Consider the following 27,038-nt stretch of genomic DNA (forward strand, 5'->3'; position numbering starts at 1 on the left):
GTTTGCCCAATATTTGGATAGGTTGAGATATTAAAAATCACAGTGAGGGGAGCTTCTCATGGCTTCTTCTGCAGCTTTGCTTTTTAGAATCATCTCATAGTTTCATGGCAGTTCTATTTTAATTTTTCCCTCTTCCTCTTATTCTTTGCAAGCCCATTATATAGACCTCTTACATAATTTTATATTCCTATTAGAGCAGACTTTTAAAAAATTAATTCCTACTGATGCCTTGGTGTGAGATATATATTATTAATGAATATATATGCATTATAATTTATTAAAATACATCAAATTTAATATGCCAGATTTTCTCCAGAACTCTCCTTACAAGGACAAAAAAGATAAAAAAAGACTAAGGAGGTGATCTCTTTGATTAAAAACCAAAGTGTGTCTGTGAATGTGGATGACTAAAGGAAATGCATCCCTCTCTTAATCAACAAGAATACTATAGTTCAAAAAATCCTATTATAGGATGGACCATAGAATTTTAAACATGGAAGGATAAAGATCATTTATTTGAGCAATATTTATTGAGGAACTACTGTGTATCAATACTATGTTCGGATTAACACCCATGGTCCCTGCTTTTAAGGAGTTGACAGTTCAGGGTGAGAGATGTGGACACAAATAATTATAATACAATTATGTACCGCTGGTTATTGTCTGAGTTCCATAAATGGGATCAAGGTAAGGATAGGAAGGGTAAATTCAGGGTATTTCCCTGAGGAAATTTTATTAGACTGGTTGGGATTTGACGAACTAATGTGGCGGTAGTGGTTCGGACAAAGTTGGGACAAAGACATATCAGTAGAAACATGTTAGACTAGGAGACAGTATATGCATGGGAAAAAGCAGGGAGGGCCTGGGAAGAACTAAGAAGTTCATTATGGAACCTGGCAATTTACATACCTGTACCCCTGGGGCTAATAATACATTATATATTAATTTTAAAAAATTAAAAAATAAGAAGTTCATTATGGGTAGAGACCAACCTGCTCAAAAGGGATTCGTAAGAGCAAGGACTGAAATACTGGCAGGATATAATCACCAAAGGTCTCATAGAGCACACTTCATAAGCCATGGATAGGAGTGATGGAATTAACTTGAAGAGTATAAGAAGCAGTGGCAGTAATGAAGGGTAAACAGGTGGGCTGATCCTAGAGCAATAGTTTTCAAACATTTTGGTTTCAGGACCCTTTTATACTCTTAAAATTACAATGTCAAAGAGCTTTTATTTATAGGCAACTTATCTATTCATATTTACCATATTAAAAATTAGGAGATTTTATAACTTTTATTAATGTAATAATAAGCCCTTGTATGTCTACATATAAAATGTATGTTTAATAAAAATAACTATATTATCACAAATTTTTAAAAATGGTGTGAGAAGAAGGAATTTATTTTAGATTTGGGCAAATCTCTTTACTGTCTGGCATAATGGAATACAGCCAGAGTCTCTTATCGGGTTCCAAGTTCAGTCTGTTGAGATACGTTGTTTTGATTGAAGTACATGAAGAAAATCCTCCTAAAATATATATGTAACTGAAAAAGGAAGGAGTATTTTACTTGTCTTTTCAGGCACTTGTGAATATTCTTTGATACACACCAAAGCTCTACAAATGGTAATTTTTGTATTAGTTTCAGTATGGAATCTGTATCAGGAACTTGTACTGATTTTGCCTCTTGGATGGATTTTGTGCCTTCGTGCATGGATCATTTGGAAACTATTGGCACAGTATTTTGCAGATTTCCCCAACTTTGACAAATTTCATTAACATTCAAAGATCACATTTGTTAATATCACCATTGATCTCATGAGAAAAGTCATAATATATTGGGAGGCTGTCTAGTTCCCAGCGGCAGGTAGAAGTTTTCCAAAATTCCAATTTCCACTTGAAAGCTCCAATTTTAACATTGACAACAAATGCTGTCATTTGCTTTTCCCGAAGTGACAGGCTTTTCCTTAGTTTGTCAGTTCTTCTTTCAAGTGAAAATGGAGTTCCATGAACAAAAGAAAAAGTGGCTTTTTCACCTCCTGACTCACACAATCACACAGGTGCTTTTCCTTGAGACAGCCATGGTACTGTAGTACACAGCAGAAATGCTTCATGTATTTTTCCAGTTTCATCATACAGAACATTAAAAACAGATGTTCTTAGGTCAAGATTTAATATAATGAATACTATTTACTGCTTCATCAAAGACATTCTTATGTGAACTGGCACTTTTTTCTTACTGAAAGTGTGTGGTGGTGAAGAAAACAAGGATTCATCCTACAGATTGATGCCACTTCCTTGCTTCCTACTAAGGCATGAACTGTCTCACTCCATGACCTTTGTGCCATCAGCGAGAAAGGCAAAGGTCTTCTTAGCATTAGTATTAGGAAAATAGTTTTGACCTTACTGTCCCCCTGAAAGGGACTTAGGAACCCCCAGTTGTCCACAAACCACCCTTTGAGAACTTCCCTAGAAGGAAACAGATGGACATCAGGAGTCTAAAGGAGAGGGCAAGAAAATGTGACTGTAGCTGTACTATTTAAGGGCCGAGACCTGGCAATCAGAACTGTATTCAAGCCCTGGCTCTGCTACTCTCTAGCAGAGTGACCTTGGGTAGGTTTTTGTTTTTTTTTTTTTTTAAATCCTTCATAATCTTCAGTTTCTCTGTCTGCACAATAAGAACAATGATAGCAATGATAGCACATACTTCATAGAGTTAATGTGACATTAAATGAGAAAATCCTCTTGGAAGGTGAGCACAATGCCTGGAAGAGAGTAGGCCATCAATAAATTAGAAAACAAACCATAGCCAGAGGACTGTATTCAGTGCAAAATTAGAAAATCAATGAGATTTTATGATGTTTTGATATGTGGCTTGATGAAGACATATGAGGTCAAGCTCAATCCCAGAATGGTTTAAGCCACAAGTTGTTATTAACCCAACAGAGAAGTAGAGAGGGTTGTAGGGCATGATAATAAATTCTGTTTGGAATTCATTTAGTTTGAGATATCTGTGAGACAGCTGGGTATGTAATTAAAATATGGGTCTGAGAATCGCAAAGCTGTCTGGGCTGGGAAAATGTTGATTAAAGAGTCACTGGTTGAAACTGAAAATAAGAATATGTACAACACTGTCTAGGAAAAGACTGGAAAGATGAAAAGGCAGGACTCCTGTGACTATCAGTTTTTAAGGAGAGGAAAATTACACAATGAAGTCAAAATAGTTACATAGATGCCAAAAGAGGAATTTTGAAGATGCTAATTAAAAGGCATATATTGGATTTGACAATTAGTCAACTCCCTGCACTTAAAATAAATGAAGAACAGGCACAGAGAAGCTCAGTAACCTTCACCAAAACATCTACTGACAAAACAAATTGTTGCTCTGAGGCAAAACATTTTCCACACATTCTATTCTTGACTGACTTTTCCTATTATAGTTGACATTTTTATCTTGAATCTTACTATTGTATGATTTGATTTTAAAGACCTAAGCTTTATATAAATAACTACAGAAAAATAGATTTATGTAGTTCAGTTCAGTTTTCCAGGCACATATACACATATCTGTATGATTTGATATTAACATAAGATTCTAAAACTATATGAAACCAACAAATACAAATACAAAGCTAATATTTGTTAATGAATCAGATTCTGGAAAAAAAGGGACATGGTTAACATTTGGAATATGCCATGGCATTACATGGCAAGGACAGAAGTACTATTTTTCCCACTACTCATATAGCCTGTGAGTTCTCATCTTGCCCAATTTCAAGAATAGCAGATAGTTTGGAAAATTGCAATGGCCTACAACCTGTTAATATCAATAGTTTCTCTCTCCCTGTGTAGGGATCTTTATGATTATGTTACAGACAAAAATCAATTAGTTCTGGTCTGTTCCCATGGAGACAAAATTATGTCAGAGGCTGTAAATTTGCCATCTTCAAGGATGGAAAGCTGCTTTGTGTCATACAACTTGAGAGATCAGAAAATAAATACCCACAATGTATTTTCATGTCCTTGATGATGAGAGAGCAAATTGTTGGGAAAAGATTGAGTCCACTGCTAAGGAAAGGATGCTGTGTTTTTTTGGTATAAATGAGAGACTACTGTATGAAGGACATAATCTAAAAGACAAAATGGACTGGATAACTACCCTTCCTTTAAATAAAGTTATTAATATTTTCTAAAGGGGTTTTCATTTTGGGTTAGTGATTATCTGGTATTTACTATATTTTCAGGTAGCATATGTGACAAAGAGAATAATAATTTATTAAAGGCATATACAGAGCAACCGGCAATTATAATGATTACCACTGGACACTCTCCAAGGCAGAATTAAACATTATTTTCCATATTTTAGAAGATTTTTGAAATGACATCTGATTGGTGTGCTTACCTAACTAGGTGGCTTTGAGAATTAAACAGTAGTAATAGATAAAACTGTTACACTATTATTATGTCTCAGATACTCTGACATGTAATTTATATACATTAACTCACTTAATCTTATGAAGTTTAATCATCTAATCTTATTTAATCTTATTATTCCCATTTTAGAGATCATAAAACCTAGGTACAGGTAGGTTGGATAACTTGTCCAAGTTCCAGAAGTAAGTCAAGAAGACAGGATTTAAACTCAAATAACTCAGGAAATAGCCTGGGCTCCAAGCCTCTGAAATGAGATTTTTAGTTCATGTGTTCTGAAATGGAATTGAGATAAGTCCACTACATCACTGGGAAGTTACTATGTATACAGCCTCATGTTAAGAATGGAGTGGTGCAGGGACACCTGAGTGGCTCAGATGGTTGTGTATTTGTCTTCGGCTCAGTTCATGATCTCCGGGATTTGGGATTGAGCCCCATTTCAGGCTCCCAGCTCAGCCGGGAGTCTGCTTCTCCCTTTCCCTCTGCTTGTGCTCTGTCTCTCTCTCTCTCAAATGAATAAATAAAATCTTAAAAAAAAAAAATGGGTGGTACAATCTAAGAAACAGAGCAATATAGTCATAACCTTTGTTTTTAATGTAGAAAGTAAACAGGAATGAATTAATAATAAACATAAAACCCACATCTAATGGGTACATATTGACATATACTTTAAGTACTTTTGAGTTATTTGAAGATAAATTAAAAGCCTGGGCTAGGGGTGTCCAGGTAGCTCAGTGGGTTAAAGCCTCTGCCTTTGGCTCGGGTCATGATCTCAGGGTCATGGGATCAAGGCCCGCATCGGGCTCTCTGCTCAGCAGGGTGCCTGCTTCCTCCTCTCTCTCTCTGCCTGCTTCTCTGCCTACTTGTGATCTCTGTCTGCCAAATAAATAAATAAAATCTTAAAAAAAAAAAAAAAAAAAAAAAGCCCAGGCTAGCATCTTACGTATCATTACCTCTTGCTCTCATTGTTCTGTCAAGGAATTATGCAATACTATTGGTCTGAATAAACCTATCAAGAAAGTAATTGTATGACAAGGATGTCACTATGACATGGCCAAATATAAATGAAATTTAGACTTTCACTGTCATTGTTCCCTTCCTGTTAGCTAAACTCATAACTGTCCACACATAAGTGTTATTAATTGATTTGCTAACTTTTTAATAAAAGAATCTATTTCTGCCTTTCTCTACCTGGACTCAATGGCATACCTCCGGGGAGGTGGGGGAGGAATAGCTGAGTAGGAAAGAATGAGCTCATTTCTGTCATCAGAACAATCTTTACCTTGGAAATAATCATTAGTTTCTAGGTGTTGATGTTCTCAGTGACTTTTTCCTTATCAAACAACTATAAGCTCAGAGAGACAACTGCTAAGTAATAACAAGTAAGCCAACATTGTAATAGACAAATTGTTTTATTAGCTCCTCAATTTTTCTACCATATGTTTTCAAACTGAACACAATTGCATGTTCAACTCCCCAACATCCATTCAACTCCAAATACCTTCTCCAAGCCCCTTGCCAATCATTGGTTCATGAATAGTCTTGTGGCCTAGTTCTGCCAATAAAAGGTGAGGGGAAGCCTGCTAAGTGTATGTCTATGGAAATTTTCTTTCCTCCTAATAAAGAGACAAGGAGGGACAGAATTCTGTTCCTGGACCTTATTGCATTGAGGTATGATACTGGGACTACTTTAGTCAACTTATATCCAGAAGGGATGCCATTCTGAGGGCAAAGCTGACACACTGAGGGTGTCAGATCACAGAGACAGATCTATCCCTGGGCTCTTGATGGGTCGCTCAGCTCTTGGACCCAAACAACCTCTGCACTTCTTGTTATATTCAATAAGCATCTTTCTTGACTAAGACAGTTTTAGACAGTATTTCTAGTTAGTTGCAGATGATACACCAGACAAGTAAATACTCCTTGGTTGGTACAAAAACTTGACCAGTTCAGAAGCCACCTTACAATCAAATAAATACTAACCACATATTTGGATGTCCTTTACCCCTTGCAAACAGGCGAGCTATGCATCCAATCACCAAATAAATATGATAAAATACAAGTAAATACAGCCCTGGTTAGTTTACTAAATGTACAGAATGCATGTCTCTTAAAAGAAAAAGAAATAAAAAGTTAGGTTAATTTCTCTTTCTTAAATTAATAGCCTTTGGCACGATTCCACTCTTGTAGGTCATCTCTGCCATGTTTCTAAGTGTTTGCTTCTTTGGAGGAACAAACTAGCAGGAAGGGAGGTAATCAGTCTTTTGCCTCCTGTCCCCTGAAACAGCTGACCTTGTTAGCTGATAGAGATTTTAGTTTACATTCACAAACACAAGTTTAAACGCACTGGTAGTTTAGATACCTTAGATAATTACAGCACGTTGTTCTGGAAAAACGTCAGGCCACTTCTGGGAATTATCTCATTTGTCTCTAGAAGAGATTCTGTATTTTTATTCCTGTAAGCCACTCTGCCACAAATCCTTGACAGATATCTCATCCCTGATGAACTCTGTTGCGACTTCTGTCAGCTTTCTTGCTGCATAATCTGTGTAGAAAGGGAAACAGGTGAAGTTATTCTAGCATCTTTGGCATTTGGGTTGAAATGGGTGCTCTGGGTCTGGGTCTGGATCTGAAAGCCCTGATGTGCTCAAGGAAGGATGGGGCCAGGAACCACTGCCAGAATCCTGGGGTGGGGATGGGCCACTTTTCTTGGGCAGCCTTGATTTAATTACTCTTTCTGAACATGCCAGAGCTCCAGAGCATCTTTCTACTTTCTACTTCCTTTCTTCCTTCTTCCCTCTTTGCACCCCTTCTTTCTTCCTTCCTTCTTTTCTTTTTCTTTCTTTCTTTCTTCCTTCCTTTCTTTCTTTCTTTCTTTCTTTCTTTCTTTCTTTCTTTCTTTCTTTCTTTCTTTCTTCAAAAGACCAAAGAGGTAGACCAGTGGAGTGTGTGGTCCACACTGGTATTGTGGGTCATTATTCTAGTTTGTTTTTCGCTCCTTTTCCTCGCCACCTAAAACCCCATCTGACTGGCTGGCTAAGATAAGACCAATAAGCCTGATTCAGTGGCTTCTATGAGTAAATTTTAGACAGAAATAAAAACTAGCATGCTAAGCCAAGACATAATATTAACCTAAGTATAACAGTCTGATATCATATTCCTTTCAGCTATAACTGTTAGCAATAACTTAGCCCAGTTAAACCGGTCATTATTTTGAAAGACAATATATGTAATTTTAAAATCAGCAATTGATATTTAAAACAATGTTTACATCAGTTCACTTAGTCAATGCTCATAAGCCAAATTGGTAATGGAGTCTCACCAATAAATCTCCCTTTACAATTTACTATGACAAATAAACAAAACCATTAAATCTCATCTTTTTCTTTTATACACTGTCTTTTAAAATTTTGTCTCCAGATGTGAACTCATTCCTAAGCCACCAATCTTTTCTTTACTGTCATCAAAATTATCTTTCTAAAGCACATATCCTACCCTTATTAAAAATTGTCAGTGGCCTTCAGTGACTTATAGTATGCCGGCACCTTTATGACCTTCCCTCTGCCTCCTCTCTTACCTTTCATTTGGTAATAGCACAGATCTAGCTCTGTCTTTCAGTAGCTAGGTCACATTGAACATGTTACCCAACCAATCCAGTTTTTAGTTCCCCATCAGATAATGGGGATTTCAATACCTCGTGAAACAGGGCTGTTGTTAGAACTAAATGAGATCTATATTTCATACATACACACATACATGAACACGGCTGTAAGTCACTCATACAAGAGCTGGCAAAAGTAGATTTCCCATAAAAGCAGGAGGTTTTAGTAGTATTAGAAGTAGAAATACATCGGGGTGCCTGGGTGGCTCAGTCTTTAAATGTCTGTCTTCCGTTCTGACCCTCCAGTGTCCTGGGATTGAGCCCTGCATAGGGCTCCCTTCTCTGTGGGAAGCCTGCTTCTCCCTCTCCCACTACCCCCGGCTTACGTTCTCCCTCTTGCTGTCTCTCTCTCTGTTGAATAAATAAAATAAAATAATCTTTAAAAAAAAAAAAGGAAGAAGCAATAATGGTAATAATAGTCTTAGAGCTTTACTGTACTACTAATAGTACACATCAGACAGACCCATGCATTGGAGCTTGAAATAATGATTTGTTAAATAAATGTATAGCCCTTCGATAAATGTTCCCTCTACTTTACAGCCACAAGCTTAATAAATGCTGCCTCTCCTCCCCAGAACACAGGTAACTGGGTTTAAATACCTTAATCTCCAGCCTGACATATAATGAGCATGATATTGAAAAACCAGAATATCAATTTAGATATATTTCCAAAATATTTATCATCTTTTAGTATGGGAACAGGGAGGGGTATAAGGTAGGGAAGGTGAGGGTGCCTGGGTGGCTCAGTGGGTTAAGCCGCTGCCTTCGGCTCAGGTCATGATCTCAGGGTCCTGGGATCGAGTCCCGCGTCAGGCTCTCTGCTCAGCAGGGGGCCTGCTTCCCTTCTTCTCTCTGCTCTGCAGGGAGCCTGCTTCCTCCCCTCTCAGCCTGCCTCTCTGCCTGCTTGTGATCTCTCTCTGTCAAATAAATAAATAAAATCTTAAAAAAAAAAAAAAAGGTAGGGAAGGTGTATATCCATGGAAACCAAGGAGTTAAGGAGGAACAGGAAAGTGGTTTGAGAAAACATCCCTAAAAGTTCTGATTTGCTTGAATTCTCTCTCCTCTCTCTATTGTGAAAATCACTGATTGATGGATCAGAGAAAATATATCCTATGGCCTGGACTCCAGATAGGAAAGATTTGCCAACCCCAAATACACATGGGGAATAGTAGTGATTTCTGTATATGGCCTCACGCTCCCATTTAGGCCTCATACTTCAAGTGGCATTGTGTCTTATTAAGATCTCTTCTCAGGCATCTTTAAAAGCAGACCATTGCTTACAGATTCACCAATACAAAATTGGCCTAATCCAGTTATTTAGAGCATGAGAATTCCTTAAAGTGTTTTGAACTTCAGTGAGCATAGGAGACATTTGGGGTACTTGTTAAGGATGCATTTTTCTGGGTTCAGTCTCTGGAAATTCTGAAAAAGTTGGTCTGGGGCACGGCCAGGAGATCTGCATTTTAACAAGCTCCCTAAATGAAATTGGTGCATGTAGCACATGGATTACAATTTGAGGATGCTGCTCTTAAGGAAATGAACCGAGGTTACTAGAAATTTGAGACGGTTACTTTACACAATAAAGCTGGAATTCAGCTCTAATGTTCCCAGTAGGCAAGAAAAAGTGAAAGCACACTGGATTTAGGAAAAAACAAAAACAATTCCTAATAGCTGCATATAAAAAGACAAACTTTCTCTGAGAACTAAACCTGGAAAAGAAATCTTGCTTAGGACATAATACAAGGGACACTAGGTAATACAAGGGACACATGCTTACCAGATGCCCTGAATGTAATTGCACAAAAGAGCCAAACGAGGTTAAATCAAATAAATCTTCTACAAATGGCTAAAATTAGTTGAACTTGGTGAAATCCATTAAAAACTTACTGAAATAAGACAGTTCAGAAACTTTACTTTCAGATTATCTAATACAAGTATTGGCCCAGGAGAGCGCCCCCAAAGTTTGAAATCATCTTCATAGAATATCAGCATTTTGGAAATTAAAGGGAAGTTCACGCTACAGATGAGGAAGTGATAGATCAAAGAATGCGATAAGGCCTTACCCCGAAAAGGGGAGGTGTCACCAGCTGACAAAAATTGGACAAAGCTGCTTTGATTTTAATTTTCTTAACGAATTTATATTAATGCTATTAATTGTAATACTAATGTCAACAACTGAATTTTATAGAGGTGAGTTTAATTGTTTATATTCCTTTTTTGTGGTATTTTAGTTTATCTATTTTATTTATTCTTTAAGACCTAGTCCCAGTAATTTAAAAATTATTTTGTCTTATTCCAGGTTCATTGGTTTTGACCATCATTTTTCCTCTTTAGTTTATCTTTTCACTGTTTTTCACCATTTAACCTTCAGTACATCCATCTTCCTTTATACTCATATTATGATGTACCTGTCTTAGAATTTTCCAGATCAAAACCATTTCTGTCAAGCATTAGCTTTGAAACTCTGGGGACTTAGTTAGCTCTTTGTGCAAAGGCTGAAGCAGATCCAAAGCCTCTTATTGAGGAACTCAAAGACATTGCCAGCCGGTCTCTGGCAGCATTTCCCCACAGGGAAGAGGCAGCCTTCCATCTGGGTGGGAATGCTGGTTGGCTCTCCAATGTCTGTAATCATCCTATCCTACCAGCTGCTCATTTGGTTTTAAGACTTGAGGCCCTTATCAAGGGGACAATTCCAAATGGCCAAATCACCAAGATACTATGAAATGAAACACAGAAGTTTGTCTATAAAGTAAACCATACATCCACTCCTCTAGGTACTCCAAAGATTCTCCTAGATCAGATTTGACCATCAGGAGACTTCATGGTGATTCACATTAACCTAAAATCTAATATCTGTTTCTCTGAGTTCTATAAAATTCATTCCTGCCTTCCTCTAAAAATGTTGAGTCCAGGAGGCCCAGAGCTAAATGTATATTCCAAAAGAGTAACTTCCTTAATCCACAGTCTTAACAAGTTTATCACCTCCATTTTGTCCATTCTCCTTGTCTTCAACTTCCTATTGCATATGGACTTAAAAAATAATATACCACTTCCCATCATATTTGTATAAAGAGATGGGATATAATAAATGTCAAAATTTTCTACAAGATTTAAGAGATTTATTTGTTCGTAAGCCTGAGTCTATGCTTCTTTTTTTTTAATTTAATTTCTTTTCAGTGTAACAGAATTCATTGTTTATGCACCACACCCAGTGCTCCATGCAATATGTGCCCTCCATAATACCCACCACCTGGCTCCCCCAACCTCCCACCCCCGCCCCTTCAAAACCCTCAGACTGAGTCTATGCTTCCTTACAATGAATTATTTTTCTCAAGGAATATACTTCATTTTATTATGGAAATAAATGCTAAAAATTAAACTTGGAAATCCAGTATCCTAAAATTGAAAAGGATCTGTCAGTCCATCTATTTTCACCATTTAAGTTTATAGTAGTGGCTCTTCATAGTTAGCATGAGAGTCACCTAGAAGGCTTTTTGTTTAAACACAGCTTGCCAGGCCTCACCCCAGAGTAGTTGAGTCTATTGATAGGAGTGAGGCATTTTTGCATTTCTAACAAGCACACAGATGATGCTGGTGCTTCTGTCCCAGGAATCACACTTGAACAATGACTGGCTTGCAGAAACTATAATTTTATTTATTTGCTTTTTGAAGTTAGAAATATATGTGCCATTAATATTGCTTTCATTTTTAGGATCTCTCAGAGAGGACAATCATAGCTTCTTCAGTCTCATTTGTTCATTCATTTAATGTCTTGTGGTGTAATTCCTCTGAACCCAGAACCTTGGAATGATTTATGGCAGTATTTCACAAAAGCCTGCAATAGCTTCCTGTCTCCCTGCTCCCAGCCTATTTTCACCAGCAGTCAGAGCAATTTGGGAAAAATGGAAATCAAATCATGTCATTCCTCTGACCAGAAGCCTTCAGGAGTTGCCCAGAGAAAAGGTCAAACTCCTTACAGTTGCCTATCAGGCCTTATGATATGGGTTTACGGTTACCTAGCTGAGTTCATCTCCTCCTGCTCTCCCCTTCCCTCACTGCTTCTTAGTCAAGCTTAGCTTCTCTCTGTCTTCTGCAACTTCCAGGCGCAGATATACTGTTCCCTCTCTCAGGAATGTTCTTTCTCTAGGTAGATGAGTGCCTAACTCCCCCATCTCTTTTAGGTCTTGGTCAAACGTTTACCTTCTCAAAGAGGCCTACTATGCTACCCCTCCAGCTTCTTACCACATTCTATTGGTTTCTAAAGCATGTCACCTCATTATGTGCTACATAATTTACTTATTTGTAATGTTTATTATTCATGTTCTGTCTCTCCTGGGTAGAATATAAGCCTTGCAGAGTATTGGCCTTTCTTGGCCTATTTTGTTCACTGGTGAAAACCAAGTGCTTAGAACAGTGTATGACACATAGTAGGTGCTCAGCAGACATGTTTTTGAATAAACGGATTTTTAATTTTGGTGTCCTCCCCCAGATTAGTAATTTTTATTTCAACCTACAAGTACCCTTTAAAAAGGCTTGTGTTCTACTCATGGCAGCACATTTTATAATAACAAAGCCTAGAAAAAACTGAAATGTCTGCTAATGGGAGATTGGACAAGTAAATAAAGTAACTTAGTTTTGTATCACACAGCCATTAACAAGATGAAACAAAAAGACAGCAATGAAAGACAAATTCTCTATGGATACTCTATTTCCTAATTACGTAGTCCTATTTACTCTAGATCAAAATACATGCATTGAAATCTTGTTTACCTCAAAGGTAATTGTATAAATAGGCTAAGCTTATAGACTCTCTTTAAAACAAAGCAAAATGAAGACTGAATGCTTTACTCAAAGAATTCCCTACTCCAGAATGCCTTCGAGAAGAAATAATAATGATAATAAAGAACATTAAGCACTTACTGTGCGATAGGCACTGATTAGCTCATTTAATCTTCACAATAGCCCTATGAGATAAATGTGATTATTGCTCTCATTTTGCAGATAAAGGAGCTATAAGGTCCGGAGAGGATAAGTAACTTGTCCAAGATTGCATGGCTAGTAAACGTTGCTACCAAATCCAGTGTTGTTTTTCTTTAGAAAAAGTAATCAGAGTCTCTCTCTCTCTAAAAATATTTTACCATCTGTTTCTGCAGTTTCATCTTACATACTTTCCTATATATATGCTCTTCTCTAGTCAAACTGATCTATTTGCCATTCCCTGAAAGTTCCCAATCTCTGGCCTCGGGCTTTCAAACATTCCTTCTGCCTGAAATATCGTTCACCACCAGTCATTGCCATTAAAATCCTACCTTCACTCCAAAGTCAGAAGTGATTTTGCATTTCTCTAAACTCCCAGAGCACACACATATTGTCTTTAAAATTCATATAATAATTACAGTATTCTATCTTCTGTTGTTCTTAAGGATGTGCCTTATTGCTTCTACCTTTATGTATTAAGTTCCTTGAGGAATAAGGATTATTATGTTTCAACATCACTGTTAAATTCCTTGAGTCAATAAAGATTTTATTGACTAGCTACTAGTAAGCAGGAAGTTACAAATTTTACAAATGCCCTGTCTAGTGTAGTAGCCACTGGCCAGATGCAGGAATTGAGCACTTGAAATGTGGCTAGTGCCAAATCCAGAAATGATAATATTTGGGGCATGTTGGCTTAAGTAAAACATAGCATCAATAACATTAATTTCCCTTGTTTATTTTGCCTTATATTTTTAGCACCTAGAAAATCTCCAAGTACATTTTAAGACTCACTATATTTCTATTGAATAGTGCTGGTCTGGTATATCCCTTTCTCCTTCCCACCCCCCCCCCATCCTCCTCCAAATGATGAAACCCATGAACCAACACATGAGTTAAAAAGTAAAAAGGGAGGCCATCCTCTTTTCTGATGCTCAAAAAGGGTGGGGGGCTTTCTCTGGATGGATAATTTTTCTATTTTACTTGGCCAGATTGTTGTTTTTGTCCTTATGTCAGAGGATTTGGGACCAAGAAACGCTATAGTGAAGAAGTTACTCTGTCCATAAGCAAATAGTTTGTGTGGGTGTGTGCCTGTGGCACATGTGTTTCTGGAGAGGAAACCACATTTCAATCTGAATATAGCAGAATTATAGAAAGCTTTCTATTTTGAAATAAATTGGCATCATGGCAAACAGAAAGCAAACAGCATTCTCAGACCAATAATAAATCCTTGATCCCTAACATCAGGGTAACATTAGTGCTGCTTCAGCCATAACGGAGAGCCCTCTGAGTTGCCCTCAGCCACGTTTCTCCTACTGCTTGCTGGTGCCGTGTGCTTTAGGCAGCTTCTTTCCAGGCAACCACAGACTGTTTACTGACTGTAATCAAAATGACAGCACACTGTTTTCACAACTGAGTGTTAAGAGTTGATTGCCTTTTTCACTTGGCAACCTGAGGGAACTTAGAACGAGGATCTTGAGGTACAACTTGCGTTCATTCAAGATGGCGGTGCTTACTTTTCTACATGTTACCTGCATTCTTTTGAGGTATAAAATACAGAGGACTGAAATTTATCTAGCCTGGAGCAGAGAGGTTGTAATCACTGCCTTCAGATCACTTCTGCGGGTAAACTCCACTGCAGCACAGGTTGATTTAGGCAGGGCTGAGTTTTGACTGTCATGTGATTCTTCATCCATCAGAACCCAGCCAGGTGAGGGACCTTCTCTATTAAGCATGCCCCAGGAATAGATGATTATAATGCCTTACACTCTAATCATCCTAAGATGGTACCACAGAAGACAGTGTAACATAATGGAAAAGTTTGCTGTGCTTAATCTTTTTAGAAACAAGACTTAATGAAAAGGTAAGGAAGAGGGAGGAAAACAGGAGGGGAATGGAAGCTGCAATTCAAAGAACCTGTATTCTAGATACAAGTGTGTTTGCCATCACTTGCTATGAAATATTGAACGCTCAAATCTTAGGTATTCATTGTCCACATCTACAAAAGAGATATAGAGGAGGAAAATTGACTAGCTCATTTGTAGTGCCTCTTTGGTTTCTAAAACTCTAGTTCTAGTGTCCATCCAGACTCTGAAACTCAGTATCAGATACACTCCAACATCCATCTGTCTGGGAAGGAATGATGGATACAGCAAGAGTCCTGTACTCTGAGCAAGGATTATTGAATATTGGACTAATCATGTAAGTGAGCTAGGCTGGACTATACCTGTTAGAGGCTATTTTCATTTCAGAATACTTTCATGAAGTAAGGGCTTGATCAGATTTAAACCATTTTTTTTGATAAACAAATATTATGAATGCCTTGAGTACAACATAGCTGGGCAGTTGGTTGCTGAAAAGAACTACCCCTTATATCCTTCTAAATCTATATGTTCAATTCAATTCTGTATACATGATTTCTTCATGTTAGTTTTCTTTATGTAACTCTTATATATGTAATTTCTTCCTAGATGAGAGATTTATACAAATAGCAGTTTAAAAAAAAAAAAAACTCACAAAACATTGTCTAGTTTTCAGTGAATAGGACAGGTCACTTGGTTAAATCCCCCTCCACAACTGCATCCTGCCAAAATAGGGGAAATATTTTTCTAGGATCTGAATTCAGGTCCCAAAAAGTCAATGTTTTTTTTCCAGCCACTGAGCACATCACTGGCACCAAAATTAGAGCAAGGGCCTGAGTGCAGTGCCCTGATTTAGGTGTCAATGATGCCACTTACTGCAGCAGGAACACACAGTGGAAGGTCTCTGCATGTAAAGGCAGGAAGGATGCTGTTCAGTGCTCAGTTCTGTTGAGGCTAAAGACAACCAGAATGCCACAGGTAAGAAAAAATTACATGTGATGCAAGCTTGTATTTCAGGCAAGGATTTGCAGCAACCAAACTGCTGAGAGCCAAGATGGGTGTAGATTGTCCATCCTAGTTCTCCCCAGGGTGGAAGATCTAGCAAGTAAGGCCTGGCTAGAGAGGACAACAATCACAAGGAGGAATGTAAAAGCTAAAGGGAGAAGATGCTAGGAAGGACAGAACTGGAATCTGTTGCGTTCCTTCAGTGTTCCATGTGTGCCCCCTGAGTTATCTCAAAGACGTGGGTCATTCAGGATTCTGATAAAATTGCTTCTGCATTATTGGGCATTGAATTCACTAATTCTTCAAGTCACCCCCTTTTTAAAAAAATTAGTAGACTCTCTCTTTTTAGAGCCATTCTAGGTTTACAAAAAAACTGGTTGTGAAGGTTCAAAGAGACCCCACATAAGTGTGCCTTTTAATTGCTTTAAATATTTAGCCCTGAGACTTTTTATTCGAGACGAATTCAAGAGAATAAATAGAAAGTATTTTCTCAGGCATAAAATTCTCTAAATTTAGCTTTCCTGAGGGATATGGATTTTTGAAAAAAAATGTGTATTCTTTTATGATTAAATTGATCTCATAGTATGTTGTCTGAGACATGTCATCGCTATTGTACATTTAATGGATGTTTAAAAGAAACATGCCTTATAGTGTCTTCAAGTAATTTTAAGACACCTAGCCAACAACATGTCTAACAAAGGTATGAGTGAGAGCTCACTTTTGTGGCTTTGGTGGTGTAGCTTAACTTCTTTGTGTTAATTTGCATAAAGATCTGCATCACAACTTGGATGTGCTCTGCCACTTTGTATTTACTCCTAAGCATTACTCTTTCCCTTTTCAATTGTATTAAATGCTTTTGAATGACATGTTAAAATGCTTTTCCCCAAAGAATCACGTTAGTTATCACAGTTGTCACCATGTTGGTGAAGGGAATGTTGATATCAACCATAAATTTTTCACTTTCTATACTCATGGAATAATTTAAGGTGACCCTTCTCTGAAAAACATTTCTTCTCTGGTTCAGGCTTTAATTCTTATTAACATTTCCCTGGTTTGTTTTTTATATTTTCATTATTTACTACCCAGGTACTTTGTATGGAAAGATAGCACATCAATTATTTTTAAGTAAAAGATCCGATCCCAGTTTATGATCCCAGGCACTGTTTCACAGACATCCATTATAAATCTAGCCTCAAACATGATGTTGTATTTCTTCAGTTTACTATAGAAGCACCAGCCTCCTGCCTCAAAATATGGGTATTCTCATCTTGAGATTTAACAGATCTTTTCTCTATGGGGTAATTTTACTGACCAGGTTGACAGAATGGTAGAGGTTGTGAAGAAAACAGAGTTAAGTAGTAAATATTAAATGATGTTTATCTAGAGGAAAGACTTTGGGGTATAATTTGCCCTGGAGACCATAGAAGATTGTTTTATTAAAGGCTACCGCAGTCTCTTCCCAGCTGTGGAAAGGACTGCACTGCAAGAAGCCAACATAAAAAAACGACTGGGTTGTTAACCCTGCAAATGTCTTCTTAAAGAGTTGAAAAAAGCTGACTCACCTTAGTAATGGAATTCCTTTTAAGAAATACAATTCATTATTAATTCCACTTAGCTATTAGGTTAATTCATTTCTTTCTTATAAATATCGCTTTCTGGAAAATATACTTTTAAATGTGTTTTGAATTTAAAAAATTTGTTGGTTTACTGGTCTGCCTTTCTTCTCAATCTGTCACAGTTGCTGTTTCAAAAAATAGAAATCAATGTGTTGTTGGTTTTTTTTTTTTTCCCAGTTGGATGACCTGGACATTCAAAGAGTATCTTTCAATAGAAACTCTTATTTGATTATTTAAGACTTAATTTTCAAGGGAACAATTTATGAGTTACAGAATAAAAAGAGAGTGAATCTCTGGTTGTACAAATTGCAGTTCACAGATGCTTATTTCTGAGCATGCACAATTGTTTGTATTGTTAACTTGCAAAATATACCATAGCCAGCAGCTGGGTCAACTTTCAGATAAAGGTAAGGGTAGGAAATTAGCAATTTGAAATATAAAACTGCTTAAACATATAGAATAAATACCAGCCTTGCTAACCAAGGAAGAAGTGGACACGAATGTATTTTTTATTTTCCTAAGTATTTGCATAGTCTCTTTACCTAACATGCCCACTTACTAGAATTTTCAAATTATTTTGAAAGTCATTTCTCAGCTCTCTTTTACTTCACTAGCCAAACTTTCATTAGTTTTTCTTATTTTTCTCTGCCTTCCTTCAGTCAACTGGTTTTCAAACCTGGCCACATATTTGAACTACACTAGCAGAGCTTTTAAACAAACACTGATACCCAGGCTCAGCCCCAGAGAATATAATTGAATTGGTCTAACGTGGAGCCAGCATTGCTCTTTTTTAAGCTTCCCAGGTGAATCCAGTGTGCAGCTAAAGCTTATCATGTTGTACCTTTTTCGGTTTTTTCTCAGAATGTTTGCATATCTATTTCCCTTCAACTGTTTTCTTCTGTCATTTTTATTAGTGAGGTTTTAAAAATCTAATTTTTGTCATTTCTCATTTTGCTCCCCCCCGCCCCGATTTTCCATTTACTGGCCAAGAAGTTCTCATTCCAGGAGCATGTATCTGTTTTGTATTCTTATTTAATGCTACCAAATTTTTATGTCAATGAAAGAGAATGCAATATGATTGTGAATTATACTTTTGTCTGTTCTTCCAAAGCTGATATAATAATATACTTTAATTTTTGGTATAAACAGATTGGTAGTGGAGCCCAACAGAGTGTTAAGAATGGATTTACTTGAACTATAATCATTGTTAACTATGATTAAAGATCATTTAATATGATATTTTAGAACTTTGAGACCATATGGGACTCAAGAACATGTATATATCCTATTAAAGGATTGATTTTTGAATTTTAATTCAAAGACAGATTTCAGTAGTTTCAGAACAGGGCAGAAGTGGGAATATTACATACTATTTCAACTATCATAGCAGTAACATGATAGCCACACTAATAACAACAAAACTGGAATAAAAAGGATTTATGATGATAAGTAAAATTTGATGACTTAAATATCAGCAGGAAATACAGAAATATGGAAGGCAATGCACAGAATATTCAACGGTTTGAAATGAATGTAATAGGAAAATTACAGGCAGTTGATTGAGGCCTGGAGTAGTAGATAAGAAATATGAGTGTTATTGTGGCTGTGCCTCGAAATGCAGTCAAGCCATTTCCTCTCCATCAGGTTTATTTTTCCTCACTGGTGAAAATACTGGTTGGATTGGCAAAAAGAAAACAAAACAAAAAAACCTGGCCAAACCCCTTGGCCATATCCTGCCTATAGGTATGTTTTGTTGGATATACCAGTATTGTAAATAATTTGAAATAGATGACAACACTTAATAAGAGGGAGATTTTTTTATTAAAGATTTTATTTATTTATTTGACAGCAAGAGGGAGCTTTCTAATGAAAATTTGGATTTTTAGCTTTTTTAGAGAAATCGTTTGATTCATCAGTCTCCTAGCCCTAAGATGGGACTTCCTGTTCTTGGAAAGGATACGGTTGTTTATGACTGTCCAGTTCTGTAGTCTCAACCCGGCTAGCTTCACTCTTTTTCTTATCTACTTTGCCTATGTAGAAATTTGGAGTTGTTTCCTTAAGAATTTATTTGCAAGGTTATTTCCAACATGATATAAGTTCCATGAAAAGAAAGTGCTCAACACTTCATTAGGTAGAACAAAAATAATTTACAGAGAGAAAAATAAATGTCATAAGCAAAAACACCGAGGAGACAGAGAAACTAACAGATGACTGGTTCTTAACTAGAGGCTTAAGCCCTTAAAATGTGTCCTGTTAAGCCCTATGCAAGAATATTTTGGGTTTTAGATCAAAATCACAATGTCACTTAGCAATAATAACTGGGATTTAGTGAATTATTCCAGTCAGAGCTCTTGGGAAAGGAAAGGACACAATGTTCTGTACAACCCAAGTAAGAATATTCTGAATATTAGGAGATTAAAATTCCCCAAAGTGAGCTTCTTGGCAGAAAATGGCCAAAGTTATTTAAAGAGTGACTTCCCATCTTTGAATTCACCCATTGAATAAAACAATATTCAACCACCGTTTAATAATTTAAAGACCATCATTTCTTTCACTTTGCGCCAGCACAGAGCTTAATCACATGAAGGGCTCCCTATGTGCAGTCTCCAAAAGGATAAAAACCTAATTCAATTATTACAGAAATAACTCCAGACTTTTAAAAGGTTTCTCTGAACTGAAACAACCCCTGAGAATTCCCTTATCCAAACCACCAGCTAGCATATGTTTATATGCACTGTATTTGTACGGAATATATATATTTAACATTGTAAACCCTGCTTATAAGCTACTTTGAAGTTATTCTCTAGTCATATATCTTTAAAACTCTTTCTACGAGGTCCTTTAACACTTCAAATCCTGAGGAAAAGAGATAGAGTATAATAAAAAAATCAATAAATAGAGCACATTAAAACTTGCAGTATCCAGGAGGCATTCATACAAATTTTAAGGAATTTTTCTACTGTGGCTAATTATACGTCTGGGTGTAGTTTCAGATTTTAGGTACCCCAAGAGTTGATACTTGTCAGGCAGTTCATAGAACAAAGTATGTCTTTGCATAATAGGAGAGCCAGATTTTCTCTATTACCACATTATCAAGTAAAAGAAAATTAACACTATTCTGCTCTGATATAGGTATCTACACTTGTTAATATTCCATTAAGATGTATCTGAAGTGGGGCACCTGGGTGGCTCAGTGGGTTAAAGCCTCTGTCTTCAGCTCAGGTCATGATCCCAAGGTCCTGGGATCGAGTCCCACATCGGGCTCTCTGCTCAGCAGGGAGCCTGCTTCCTCCTCTCTCTGCCTGCCTCTCTGCCTACTTATAATCTCTGTCTGTCAAATAAATAAATAAAATCTTAAAAAAAAAAAAAAAAAGATGTATCTGAAGAATGTGTTAACTCTACCCCAGGGTGAAAAATATCATCAGGTAAAACTGAAATAAAAAGTAGCATCCTAATCAAAGATAAATATTATGACCTTGCAGCACAAGCAATAATCCAATTGGGTTTTGTCTTTCCCAAATTTTTTAACTACCTCAAACAAATATCTACCTCAAGAAGTAACAGTTCGGATACCAGGTTTTCTGTTGAATTGCCATTAAAATTGTTTCTGGGGTAAAATTCAAGTGGAACCAAAGACAACTTAGTGTTGAAATTAATCAAAATTTAAAAATAGATCCCAAAAGTTCAGAAGTGTACTCTTAATATCTTAAATTATATTTCAGGGGCAGGTAGGTAATTAATCTTCATAGCTTTGGAAAATCTGGAAAACAACCATCAGTATTAAGGTATAATGAATAATATATTTTTAGCTGACAAAGCCCTAATTCCCAACCTTCAGTGAGTTCACAGTATTCCTATACATGAATGATAATGAGAAAAAGTAATCTGTAGGGCCACTCACACAAAGAAATTTCACTATCTAGTCACATGTTCATTCTTTGGTGGGGAAAAAAGGTGCATTTGTCTTCATATCCTTATATTTATGAGTGCTTTCAGTTAATTTCAACCCTAAAGATAAGGAATCACAAAAGCTGGAGTTACCTAGAATCAAGGCAGACGGACTAACCCACAAATTCCAGGCAGAGCACAGTTTAATTGAGAAAACTTCCCCTCATATCTTTAAGTCTCCCAAACTTTCTCACATCTGTCTAGTCATGAGCCCATTAAGTCATCTTGCCTGCCATGAAGATGAAAATGACAGTGCAGTTACTTGAGTCTGTGTAAAGAGGCCCAGGGTGGCTGAAGGGCAGGATTAGGAGGCCTGGGGTACTGAATGGCCATCCCAGCTGTAGCTCCCAAAGATCCCAGGAGCACAGAGCTGTCAAGAGCATAAAACTGCATGTAGAGAAAACGTTTGGAGGGAAGTAGAGGTTTTGCAGTATGTTCACAATTTCATCAGGCACAATTTGCCTTTCCACCTTTTATTGTATCATTAATAGGACTTAAGCAAGAGAGAGATTGTGTGTTGATCACATAGCCAACACATGTGGTCATTTCTGGGAGTTAGGCTCCGTAATTTGATGGCCATAGTAGAAATTTTGGGGTATTTAAATGTGCTTGGTGAAACCTTAATTTTCTTTGTGAATCTTCAAAGAGGACTTTTTTCTGATAAGTGTATCTGTTAAGGCACAAGCGAAATAAAGCTCCTTGCCCCTAATTTGTTAAAAAAAGAAAGTCTTTGAAGTGGAGTCATGGCAATATATCATTGGGCCAAAGAATGGTTTTCTAGAAGGTATTATGGAAGTTTTTTAAAATCCCAGGAAATGCTCAGGATGTTAACACTAATCGATATTATTGTAGGGAGCACATTTGTTATTGTTGTCATTGTTGTTGTTTCAGCAAGGGCATTCTTCTGGGATGAGAATTATAATTTTCAGCTACAGAATTTCTTGGCAGTTTCAGTCTGTCCTTCCTGTTGTGGTGGTGGATACTATATCACCATCATGAATAATGGGGGGCCGGGGAAAAGGGGAGGGTGGGCATTCAGTCCTGTCCCAGGATATATAATAAACACCGGACAGACGCTATTTATTTACACAGTCCTGCAGCATTAGATGCCCTCCTTCCTATTTTATAGATGATGTAATAGAGGCTTAGAAAGTTTAAATACTTTGTCATTTAATAGTGAAGCTAAGATTCAGTCTGTCAGCTCTGCTCTTCTTCACTTCTCCATATTGCTTCCTGTTCATTTCCACCACAGAAGGAATTGGCCAAGGACCTTTAAAACATCTCTAGTCCTCTATTTTTCTATCTCCTTAGATAGTGTATATTACCACTGTCAACATTAGTGGTAATATACAACTCAGTATGTGTTAAAGATATATCATATTACAGTTAAGCTGAGAAAGCAATTGAAGAAAATGCAGATAAATTAGAACCATAAAATTTTAAAAACAGTAAGTGTTCTTATATATTTTTGATTCTAATAACCATACAGGCAAGGAAAATGTACTTCAGTGATACATGGTGTCTTTTCTGAGGTGACATAGCTCATGAGTAGCAGAACTTGAATCAGAAATTGAGCCTTCCAGTTCAGTGCTCAGCTTATTTATCTCTACTACATCATTAAATTACAGTACAGTCTTATTTGGGGCACCTGGGTGGCTCAGTCGGTTAAGTGTCCAACTCTTGGGTTTTGGCTCAGGTCATGATCTCAGGATCGTGAGATCAAGCCCCACATTGGGCTTCACACTCAGCACAGAGTCTGCTCTAGCTTCTTTCTCCTTCTCCCTCTGCCCCTTCTGTTTGTGCTCTCTCTAAAATAAATAAATCTTATTCACTAAATAAATCTTATTCACTTACAATCTACTACAGTGAACATAAAACCTACAAGTATCTGTTTGAAATTGTTTTTAGATTACCTTACACCTTGCATGTAGAATTTTGCAAAAATCTCTCTTGTGGTCTGTGCTGGTCTTCTGAAAATATCAGTATTTTTCTTGATCTTACAAATGAAGTCACTGTTAGATTCTTCTTGAGAGTAAGATGCCCAAACTTACTTGATATATCACTTACTCAAAACAGGTTTGATTTCCAAAAATTTTCTAAGAGCCAGTTTTGTGAAGAACTCTGTGTGCATATACTCTTCACATCAGACTACATATATAGACAAATAAGTGATTATCGCAACTATACTGACAAAATTGCTGATATTGAGGGCTGAAATAAAAGCATTCATTCATAAATGTAAAACAGTTCAATCAAGACCAGCTCTTGTGTTTACATAGAACAAAGTTACTCAAATGCAGTCCCCTGTAGAGAAGCACGGAGCATACAATACACTGAAGCCAATTAGCATCCATTTCTGGGAACCCTTTTCAAAGAAACAGTTTTCTTCATATCCTATGGTAGGAGTTCTTCCAAAATACACAAGACTCAGGGCTTTTCTCTGAGGCAACCACTATTTTATGTTTAGGGGGAGTATAATTGATACTCAGTGTAAAATATTGAAAAGTCAATATTTTGCCATATCATTAGGAATTATGATTGTTTTTAAATACTCAAGTTCTATCCCTAGGCCATTTTGACCATACAGACTGGAAGCCCAGGTTAAAATCAGAGGTCTTTATTTCACATAGGACATACACTACTTGGAGTGGTTGTGTTGAAATTTTTTCATGCAAATTCCTACAAGCACTTATGCCTTTATCTTTGTCCTCATATGCTACATTACACCACCTGTTGTATTAAAAAATAACGACTTTATGATATTTAAAACCCTTCTTTCAATTAATACCTACAAATTATAAGAATAATTTCTTATTCTAAGTATGCAATTGCTAACTGAATACAGAATTTGTGGTTTGCTATAAAATATTTTAAAGAAAAATACAGAAAATATATATTATAGTTTAAGTAAGTAATTGTTTAATAGCTGAAGTGGCTCTCCCTGTAATTAATAATAATAATAACAACCAGTTGTTAAGTCTATACAGAAAAAAATAAACAGAAATATATCAAGCTTCTGAGATTATTCAAGAAAATATAATTCCCTTTAAGTCAATAAATTTAAAGATAAATACTTAATATAAAAAAGAACATATTAAAATATAAAAGAAATAACACATTATGGAGCACATAGAGATCATTTTATCATTAAAAGGTAAGTCTCTTTTTAATGGTTAGTATTGGTTATCTTTTTCCCTCCATGAAAATAGGTTATTACACCTCTATATTGTTATCACTCCCTATACACATGGACCCTGCAAAGATGTTAAATAAAAGACTAAAGCACAAGAATGATAGTTCCAATTTCACTATAAATTTATGTTTAAAAAATAGTAGGCACACTGGACATTCAAATAGATGATGTACAGCCATGAAATCCATTAGGTCAGCTTTGTGCAATAAAAAATATTTTCCTTGAATGCAATGAATCATAACAATCTGCATGTCTCAAAAGCATGAGATCAGTAATGCCTAGTCTCTACCATAAGTCACCATTTCTAACAGAGGCTCTATTTCCTTTGAGAGATAAAGGATATAATAGTAAGCAGTTTACCCATCAAATGATGAGTTTGGTTCCTGTAATTTACACTAAAACAGCATTAAGTTAAAAATAGCAGCATGAAGATAAGTTTAAAGTAAGAAAAACGATCTGGTGGCTAGATTCTATGGTGCAGATAATTAAATGTTTTGCCAGCTTACCTGATAAAACAGAGCTTTACAGATCACAGCATAACAAAGCCCCGTATCCAAGATGGTTAGAGTATAAGGTGCCTTCCTCTGCGGTTCTTCAGATTTTTGGCCACAGAGATTTACAAATTAATTACAGTGTTTTTTTTTTTTTTTCTTTGCTTTCTCTGTGGACAAGAAAACAAAGAGACCTTTCCAGAATCCTCTCTGCTTATGCCTCCGCTTCCTGTTCTGAGATTCACTCTATGGTACCCAACATATATCAGAAAACAGCTTTGAGGGGGGAAAAAAAAAAAAAAAAAGGCTGACAGCATTCAACATGGTACCGCCATCTACTGGCAGACACACAAAATTGAACAAAAGGGAAAACATCCTCATTATTCTTTAGCATAAGGTAAAATGTAACATTTCTCTGCATATGAGTATGTACAAAGAGACTCTTTCCCATACTCACTTATTTGCACCTCACCAATATTTTTTATACATTTACAAAGGTTATTCACTCATAATCCACTACAATGAACATAAAACCTGCAAGTATGAGTTTGAAAATTATGTTTTTAGATTACCTTACACCCTGCATGTAGAGTTTTACAAAAATCTCTCTTGTGGTCTGTGCTGGCCTTCTGAAAATTTGTTCTTCTCACTGGATGGATTATTTTCTGAGTGAGTAAAGAACGGTGTAATACACATTTACTGTTAGTCTTTGTGTTGCTTTTGTTAAAACATTTGCAAGAAACGTTATCTGAATGTGGAAAAGTATTCTAAACTTTAGCTAGGTCTAGCTAATTTAGATCTGTGGATTATTTTGGCATGTGTATATGACATCAGGAGCAGTTAAATTCACCTTATGTGAGATAATTCAAATCAATTATTATCTATGTCTTTAAAATACTAAGAAAACATTGTTTATAAGAATACTGAAGCATGCAATATGTAAGCAAAATGAAAAATATTTTTGTCAGTTTATTTGAAGATATTTGTCAACTAAGAAAACTCTTCATTTTATTTGACTTTTTATATTTACTTTAGAGCAAACAACTATAATTTTATTAGTTTGTCATTAATTGGCCAAATATATTGATATTGATGGAGAAGCCTAATATATGTTAAGAGCTATATTAGCTGTGAAAAGACAAAGATAAAAACGTACAGCGCCTGCCATCAAGGAACTTCTGTATAATGAAGACTCACATATAGCAGGTACCATATTTTCAAGCTATGTGCTCAAGAAGTGTTATTTACTTAGTGTTTAATTCCATCCATATTTTGCCCAATGGCAGAAAATAAATCTCATCAGTTAGAGGTAGGTAGACTGAGTCACTCGAGGCTTTTCCCAGTGATTTCAAGTTTATAATAAACTAATGTACAGTTTTCCTTTTCCATCTTCTTACACAGGGAATGGTTTAAGTCCAGGAATGCTTACCTATGTGGAGAAAGCAGAGTATGGTTCCCAGACTCCTGCTTTTCTATGGGGGCATCCAATGAGGTGTAGAATCCTGTATGATTTTACATACAGGATATACATACCCGCATTCCCCTTTGGTCCCCAAAACACCATCCATCTGATTTTGCATGGCAGCATCCCCTTTCATAGGCATTAGTTACCTCAGGTTTGTCAGCTCTACCTCTCAGGTAACTTTTGTTCCTAACCTTGAGGAAGGAAGGAAGAAATACAACTAGCAGGCTTCCAGGTCACTCTGGGCTATAAGTGACTGACAAAGTTCCATATCTGAGGTACCCCACACTACCATCTCTTATTACTGTTTTCATCTCATGGAGCATAGGTGCTCTGCGGGCTTCAGCCAAGTGAGGCACAATGTCTGCTCCACTGGAATAGTCCAACTTCTCATCT

General features: G+C 36.6%; 1 protein-coding gene across 4 annotated transcripts in view; it reads right to left on the reverse strand.

Moving 5' to 3' along the window:
* SCN3A (sodium voltage-gated channel alpha subunit 3) overlaps positions 1–25,425 on the reverse strand; it is a 108,882-nt gene extending 83,457 nt beyond the window's left edge. For all 4 annotated transcript variants that reach the window (XM_044242240.1, XM_044242239.1, XM_044242238.1 and 1 more), the window contains exons 1-2: positions 25,196–25,425; positions 6,793–6,975 (exon numbers count right to left, since the gene is read on the reverse strand). The gene's annotated coding sequence lies outside the window, so the exon portion shown is untranslated. The remainder of the gene's footprint in view (positions 1–6,792; positions 6,976–25,195) is intronic.
* Positions 25,426–27,038: the final 1,613 nt, after the last annotated feature.

The sequence above is a fragment of the Neovison vison genome, chromosome 3 (assembly GCF_020171115.1).
Source record: "Neovison vison isolate M4711 chromosome 3, ASM_NN_V1, whole genome shotgun sequence".
NCBI lineage: Eukaryota > Metazoa > Chordata > Mammalia > Carnivora > Mustelidae > Neogale > Neogale vison.